Raw genomic sequence first — 8,072 nt, forward strand, 5'->3', positions numbered from 1 at the left:
ATAAATAAAACTAAGAGCTGGTTTTATAAAAAAAAATAGATAAACTTTTGGTTAATTTGATTTTAAAAAAATAGAGGTAGGGCAGCTATGTGGAGCAGTGAATAGAGCACCGGCCCTGAAGTCAGGAGGACCTGAGTTCAAATCCAGCCTCAGACCAAATACTTGACACATACTAGCTGTGTGACCATGGGCAAGTCACTTAAACCTGATTGCCCCACCAAACCAAAAAAAAAAAAAAAATAGAGGGAGTCTATGCAAAGGCATGAAGGTGGGAGATAGAATATTTTATATGGGGTTAACAATAAGCCATCCAATTTTACTAGAACATAAAGTGTTTGTGTAGGGATGATGAGAAACCAATCTGGAAAGAAAGACTTTGAAGGACAAACAATAATTTGTACTTTATTCTAGAGGCAATGGGGATCCACCAACATTTCTTGAGCAATGAAATAACATGGCTCAGCTGTGCTTTAAGACTCTTAATTTCACAGTAGCATGAAGGATAGACAGGATTAGGAAGCAGGAAATGGCAAACCACTCCAGTATCTTTGCCAAATGAAGTGACAAAGAGTTGGACATGACTAAAAAAGAAGGCAACAGGTTAGGGGGTTAGTTAAAGTTAAGAATTGAGAATGACTCCAGGGTTGTCATCCTAGGTAACTGGATCTGTGGTGGTGCCCTTGACAGAAATAAGGAAGTAAGCAAGAGGTATAGATTTGGAAAGATAGTGAATTCTGATTTAGACATGTAGAGCTTAAGACACCTATGGGATCCCTAGGTAGAGATGTATATTAGGCACTTGGGTGTATATGAATAATCACTTTTTTCTTTTGAAACTAAAATGATATAAAGCAATTAGAACAATAAAAAGCCCAAAAGAAACCATAAATCATTTCAGCTAGCAAATATTTGATTTCCTCGCCCAGTAAAGTGACAGCCAAGGGTAACAATGCATTAAAATATAAACACATTTACCCAGTCTTGTGAAGGAAGATAGTAGAAATTATGTTGAGTTTTTTTTTGTTTGTTTGTTTGTTTGTTTTTAGGCAATTGGGGTTAAGTGACTTGACCAGGGTCACACAGCTAGTGTCAAGTGTTAGGTCTGAGGCCAGATTTGAACTCAGGTCCTTCTGACATCTGCACCACCTAGCTGCCCCAATTATGTGGAGTTTTGCCACATAGAACAGCAAGAAATGGTGGATAAAAACAACCTTGCAAAAAAGCTTCAAATGGGTTTCTTCCCATGTGTCCTTGTGTGAGTAACATTTTCTTTAAACCCTATTTCTTTAAATCCCTGTAGCACCTTCAAAATACCCAAGGAAAACAGGGTACTTGGAAATTGAAATTTTCCTCAAGACCATATAACATTTGAATGATTGTCCAAAATGCTTCATTGTGAAAACACACAATGTGGGCTCCAAACAGAGACAGCAGATTTGCTGTAGTGATGATGAGGAAGAATATTATGAGACACAAAGCTATGCGTGATTATCTGGAAAACAACCCTGTTTTGGAAAAACATTGCCTCATATCCAGGAAAATGTGGGTTTTGTGTTCACCAAATAGAATCTGACTGATATTGGAGACATTTATTTGTCCAGTGAGGTAACAGCTGCTACCTGTGCTAGAATAATTTCCTCCAAGTGAGCTCACTGCGTGTGCGCTGTCTGGGTCCTAAAAAGCCCTCCTTCTTGCAGGCTTTGGGTATCACTACCAAGATTTCTAGGAGCACTATAGAAATCTTGAATGGTGTGCCATTGATTAAAACTATAGACAAAGCAGGTGCCAGCAGAGTGATATTATCAAATATGTTGACTATCTCTCCATTCTCCTTTGGGTAGATAATTCAGCTAGGGTTTGATAATGCCAGCATCTATAGTCCTGAAATACTTGACATAACAAGGGAAACTTTGTATCTTTGCTTCTTGGAGGGGATATGTAATGTTGCCTGTTTCTGTCTGCAGCCTAGTCACTCAGTTTTTGTATCCACATTGTACTCTTTCATCAATAACTAGCAGGGGTTCTTGGCCGTACCTGTGAAGACTAAGTATACTTTCCCAGATGATGAAAAGGTAAAAGCCTTCTTTGCAGATTCTTCAGCATTTTTAGCTGCTGTCCCTGTGGCACCAGTCATAACAGCTGCTCCTCTAACTGCTGTTCCAGTCAAGGTGGAAGCCAAGGAGGAATCTGATGAAGATATGGGCTTTGATCTATTGGATTCTCCCAAATTAAACAACTATTCAATTCATTTTGTTTGTGAAACAAAGAGATGAAGTGTTCATTTATCTCTGAAATGAAAACCACCCCCCCCAAAAAAACCCCAAAACACAGAAAGCTTGGCATGAAACTCAAACCAGATCATCCCAAGAGCATTTAAAGATAAACTGGAAGGAGAACAGCAAACAAACAAACTGATCTGTCAGCATTTCTAGAACTATTTTCTTTCTCAATGACATTTGGAATCTAACATCTCAGTACCCAATGTATTATTAAAAACAAGAAGTAGAAATAGCATTAAAGAAGCCAAAGAATAGAAGTGCAGCTAGACCAGACCAAATATACATAGGAAATCTTTGCTGGAGTGACATAATTTGAGTGCATCGAGGGATTCTGAAATGAAAGATGGGAAAATACTGAATGACTGGGGAAAATCATATTTGGTGCCAAAAACTGAATTAAGACATCAGTAACTATCCATCGATATGTTACTTTGTCATCTCTACAAAATCATTGTGAAAATCATCTACATAAATATAGAGGCTATCCTTGTTGAAAATTTGAAAAAGGAAACAGACAGGCTTTTATAAATGGTATTCTCAAATAGACCATAACTTCATAGTCCACAGTTGACTGAAACATGCAGAGGATTCAAAGCCCACTTTTTAAAAATCAATTATTGATTATTTTTAAAAATTGGATAGACCAAATTTCAGTTTTTTTGTTCTTTTTTTTTTTTAGTGAAGCAATTGGGTTTAAGTGACTTGCCCAGAGTCACACAACTAGTGAGTGTTATGTGTCTGAGGTCAGATTTCAACTCGGGTCCTCCTGACTCCAAGGCCAGAGCTCTATCCACTGTGCCACCTAGCTGCCCAGCAAATTTCAGTTTAAATGGATTTTCTTCTATAAGAACTATCTCATGTAAATGTTAAGATCTTACAAGATTCCTTAATAGATGTAACAGCAGAGATATTAGTTCAACAATTACCTGATTATCAATATCAAGTGAATCATAAAACAGGAAAATGAATGCTCACCACAGGGATTTTCTGTTCTATGGGAGAATGTCCAGCATTTAATCCAATTTTTATTTCCTTCAAGCTAAACTAAGGAATTTACTCTCCTTTCCTGATGATAGATATAGTATGGCTCCAAAGAACAAATTGATCTTATTTTTGGCTTCTTTTATCTATCTATCTATCTATCTATCTATCTATCTATCTATCTATCTATCTATCTATCTATCTGTTGGCTTCTTATAAGCTATTTGTTGCATGATTTATGATATTTTAATTTTAGAAACTTGATTCCTTTTCAGTTCAAATTTTCTTTCCATGTTCCTTTCTTCAGCTTTTGTGGATCCTATGTCATAGGTTTAGAGCTGGAAGGGACCTAAGAGGTCATCAAGTCCAACCCCCCTTGTTTTGCAAATGAAGAAACTGTAGCACTGAGAGACTTAAGTGTTCCATGTTCAAACACCTAGTAACTGACCAAGGCAGATTTGAACCCAAGTCTTTCTGATTCCAAGCCTAGCCCCATACTAATCAGAACCAGATTAAAGTTTGGCACAATGAGAACTGCATGAGATTTGAAGTCTGGGAACCTGGGACAGAGTTGGCTTTGTCACTATCTGTGAGCAAATCACTTTATCTCTCCAAACCTCCCCTTCTTTATCTATACTGGGGTTTAGAATTGATGATCTTTAAAGGCTGTCCTAGCTCTTAATTTATGAGCCTAGGATAAAGGTCTCAATCTGGTCAGTTCTGCCTATATATGGCCTTGGTGATGCAAATTGAGACTTTGGACTATAGACCGGAAGGGAATTTCCCTCAGAGAACTTTCCATTCTAATTCAATCCAACTGACCTTTGTAGATCTAGCCTTCTAAGGTTTGTACCTTCTATATTGTTGTTGTTGTTGTTCAGTCATTTCAGTCTTGTCTGACTCATCAGTGATCTGGCAAAGATACTGGAGTGGTTTGCCATTTTCTTCTCATTTTTACAAAAGAAATTGAGGCAAACAGGGTTAAGTGACTTGCCCAGAGTCACACAGCTAGTGTATCTGAGGCTAGATTTGAACTTAGGAAAATGAGTCTTCCTGACTGCAGTTCTGGTACTCTATCTATCCACTTTACCACCTAACTGTCCTTAAAAGTAGAAGTGCAAAATCAACTTGAGATCAAATGTTTTCCCGGAAGAAAATGATGTCTACAAAACTAAGTTTACTAATCTCAAAGGTTTCAGCTTTTCAGACACAAGCTTACTTAAAATGGTTGATAACATATGTAGTTTGTCTTTAATATAATACATTTTTGATCAGTGGGAAAGTTTATGATCACAGAATCATTTGCATTTCAAACACAGGAAATTTAAAAATAAAAATAAAGCTCTTTCATTTTTTTTTTTAAAGGAGTAGATGGCATCTTGAAATAATTTCCCAGGCTCCATCCAGTCAAAATATTTTTTCACTAAAAAACTTCCCAGAGAATAGCTCAGAAGCTTTCTGAACCCTATTCTCCCCTTCATTGACTATTCACAGCCTCTCTGCTATCAAGATTTCTTTAGATGGGTCTGATTTTTTGCTGTGGTTGACAAATTTTGTTTTGTTTTGAGAGCAAGTGTTGCCAATTGACTACTTTGTCCATTAAAGAGAGCCACTGTTACCTCATTTGACTCATTTTAAGTATTACATCCTGATAAGATATGGATTTAGAGACAGAAAAGAGAGACCATTTAGTTTAAATCTCTCATTTTACAGGTTAGGAAACCAAGGCCTGGAACTTTTAAATAAGTGTTCAAGATCACAATAGTAGTAAAGATCAGAGGTAGATCTAGTTATTTTCATAAGACATGGTTTTAGAGATTCAGAATGCTTTGTGTTGCAACTTTGGTCATGCTCTATGACAATAGAGACAGTAGGGGTGACTTTTTCAAACAAAGTCCCCATTTAAGAGGCCAAGTCTTTTGTAGTGTGGTGTAGAGGAGAACATTGAACTGTGAATTAGTTCTTGCTGTGGATTTGTCATTAACTGATACTGGACAAATCCCTTCCCTTCTCTAGGTTTCAGTCTCTTTACCTATAAAATGATCTCTAGGGTTCCATTCCAGTTTTACTATTCTGAGTCAGTTACTTGGTTTACTTTGCATTTCTTTGCAAAAAACAAACCTGCAGGTGGCAGTCTGATCAAATGTTTCTTTGTAGCAGATCTGGTTTATATACATATATATATATATATATGTGTGTGTGTGTATATATATATATATACACACACACACACACACACACATATATACATATACACAAACATACACACACACACACACACACACACACATATATATATATATATATATATATATACATAAAATAAGAATTTAATATCCACAAAAGTTTTCAGTAAAAAAATATTTTGGTTCTGAATACAACCCAGGAAAGGAATTCAAGGCACTACTATCTGCACTATTCAGGGTATGTGTGTGGGCAGGCTAATAGAGGCTAATCTTTCAAAACTTCACAATTTTCACAAACATCAACTAAAGCTGAAGAGACAGTCAGACTGTTTAAATGTAATTACTCAGGAGGAAAAGGAAATATTGGCATTTGTGCTCTTAAAAGACTGTTACTCATCACAAAGTTTCCATATGTATTCACATATAACTACTGTAATTATAATACTATAAATATAGCAACAATTTCATAATTTCAGCCACATATGCATTAGGGAATATACTTGTAATTAAAAGATAGGGTATGATCCTTGACTTGAGCAAGAATGCATCTCAAGTATCCCATATGTGTGTATGTGTGTGTGTCTACTCTTAAAAACCTTAAGAAAAAAAGAGCCCCAACACTGCCTCTCACTTATTTCTGTATGTATCAGTAAAGCAACAAGAATTTATTAAGTGCCTACTATGTGCCAGACACTGGTTATATAAAGACAAAAATGAAATGGCCCCTGATTTCAAAGAGGATGGGGATATAACACATATAAGTCTTTACAGAATAATAAAAAATAGCTGCAAGATAGGTAGAGAGAAAGGGTACTACCAATTAGTACCAGAAAATGTTGTAGAAGGAAGTGCTTGAACTGAAGGAGGATCTTGAAGGAAGTGAAGGATTTTGTGAATCAGAGGTGAAGAGGGAGTGCATTTCAGGGTGCATTCCAGGTATGGGGAATAATCAGTTCCTTTGTGAAGAAGAGCAAGAAACACAGTTTAATTGGACTGCATACTAGAGAAAGAGGAGTGATATTTAATGAGGTTGGGAAAATAGGCTGGGGAAAGCTTTACAAGACAAACAAAAGAGTTTATATATATTTCATTCCAGAGGCAATTAGGAGTTACTTGAGTAGGGAATTGGCATAGTCTGATCTGCACTTAAGGAAAATCGGTTTGGTAGCTATGTGGAAGAGAGATTTCAGTAGAGAGAAACAAGGTAGAGAGATTGATGAGGAAGTCTTTATACAATAGTCAAGCAGGTGAAATGTGAAGAAAACATGAAATAAGGTCGTCAAAAAAGATCTATAAACAAGAACTCTAATGAACCACAGCCCAAGAGAACTTTAGAGCATTGGCTCACCACCGGAGAGTTACATCATTTTCTAATGCCTATCATTATTTACCATTTATTGAGTATTGACAGTGTACTTAACGCTGTACAAGGCACAAGCCACAGTCCCTCTCATATCTAATGTTGTGAAACCACTTAAGAATTGGAATCTATGAAAATTCACTTTCAGGTTAACACCTTCAGGTATTTCAGTTCACAGATAATTTAAATGTGTGTTGTTTTAATAAACTGTAAAGCCAGAGTAGTTCACTTATTTATCTGAGAAGGAAACTTTGCACTAGGTGGTACTGTTCTTAAAGATGATCTTTCCATTAGAGCCAGTTTTATTTCAGCAAATATTCTGTGGATTTTAGTTTATAGTTTATAGATTTATAGTTTGTAGATTTAGTTTATAAAATTTATAATTTAGTTTATAAAAACCTAATTTACTAATTTAGTTTATAAAAACCTAAATTACTAGATAAAATTTTTAAAAGACCCCTTCTACATTGTTCAGGAGCCAATAAATCATTGTCTTACTAAAATTTTTCAGGTTTACTGATTTGGATGTGTTAGTAATTAATTAAATTAATTAAATATTCAGTCCTAGATTTAAAACTGGAAGGGAACTTAGAGGACAGCTTGTCCAAACCTCTCATTTTGTAGATGAGGAAATTGAGCTCCATAGTGATTAAGTGACTTGCCCAAGTGACTGCCCACACAGGGAGTAAGTGGCAGAGGTTGCAAATAAATGCAGCCTTTCCATTCTCAAAGTCATTGCTCCTGTGTGACCCTGGGCAAGTCACAACCCCAATTGCCTAAAAAGAAAAAATACATAAAATCTCAAAGTCATTGCTTTCTACATACTACCATGCTGCCTAGATAACTTCGATTGCCACCTATCTTCTTGGAATGGTATCATGTGACATAGGCTTTCATGTTATCTTATTTAGTGTGTGTGTATGTGTGTATGTGTATGAATGTATAAAAATACATTTCAAATATGCTCCATGAAGGAATCTTTCTAAGATCTTTGAGTAAAGATTCTTGTTCTGAATATATTAGCATTAGGACTTTATTAATAGTTTGACAGCTTTAGTGTTTCACCTAAAGATTGAGGATCCTCAGCATTTGTGCTGAAATAGTCAAGCAAGGGAAAGGGGTAGAAATGAGGAATAATTATAAAATTTATTTGGAGGAACACAAGATCAAGGATCTCAAAGAAAATGAGAAAAAAAAATTGAACTAAAAGGAGTCTAGCATTACCAGATATTAAATGAAACCATAATGTAGCAAACATCATAATTA

At 35.8% G+C, this 8,072-nt stretch overlaps 1 pseudogene; it reads left to right on the forward strand.

Annotated features, from left to right (window-relative positions):
- Positions 1-577: 577 nt before the first annotated feature.
- Positions 578-2,273, forward strand: LOC114035469 (annotated as a pseudogene).
- The last annotated feature ends 5,799 nt before the right edge of the window (positions 2,274-8,072 follow it).

This window comes from Vombatus ursinus, unplaced genomic scaffold (genome assembly GCF_900497805.2).
Source record: "Vombatus ursinus unplaced genomic scaffold, bare-nosed wombat genome assembly UNPS02009205.1, whole genome shotgun sequence".
NCBI classification, from domain to species: domain Eukaryota; kingdom Metazoa; phylum Chordata; class Mammalia; order Diprotodontia; family Vombatidae; genus Vombatus; species Vombatus ursinus.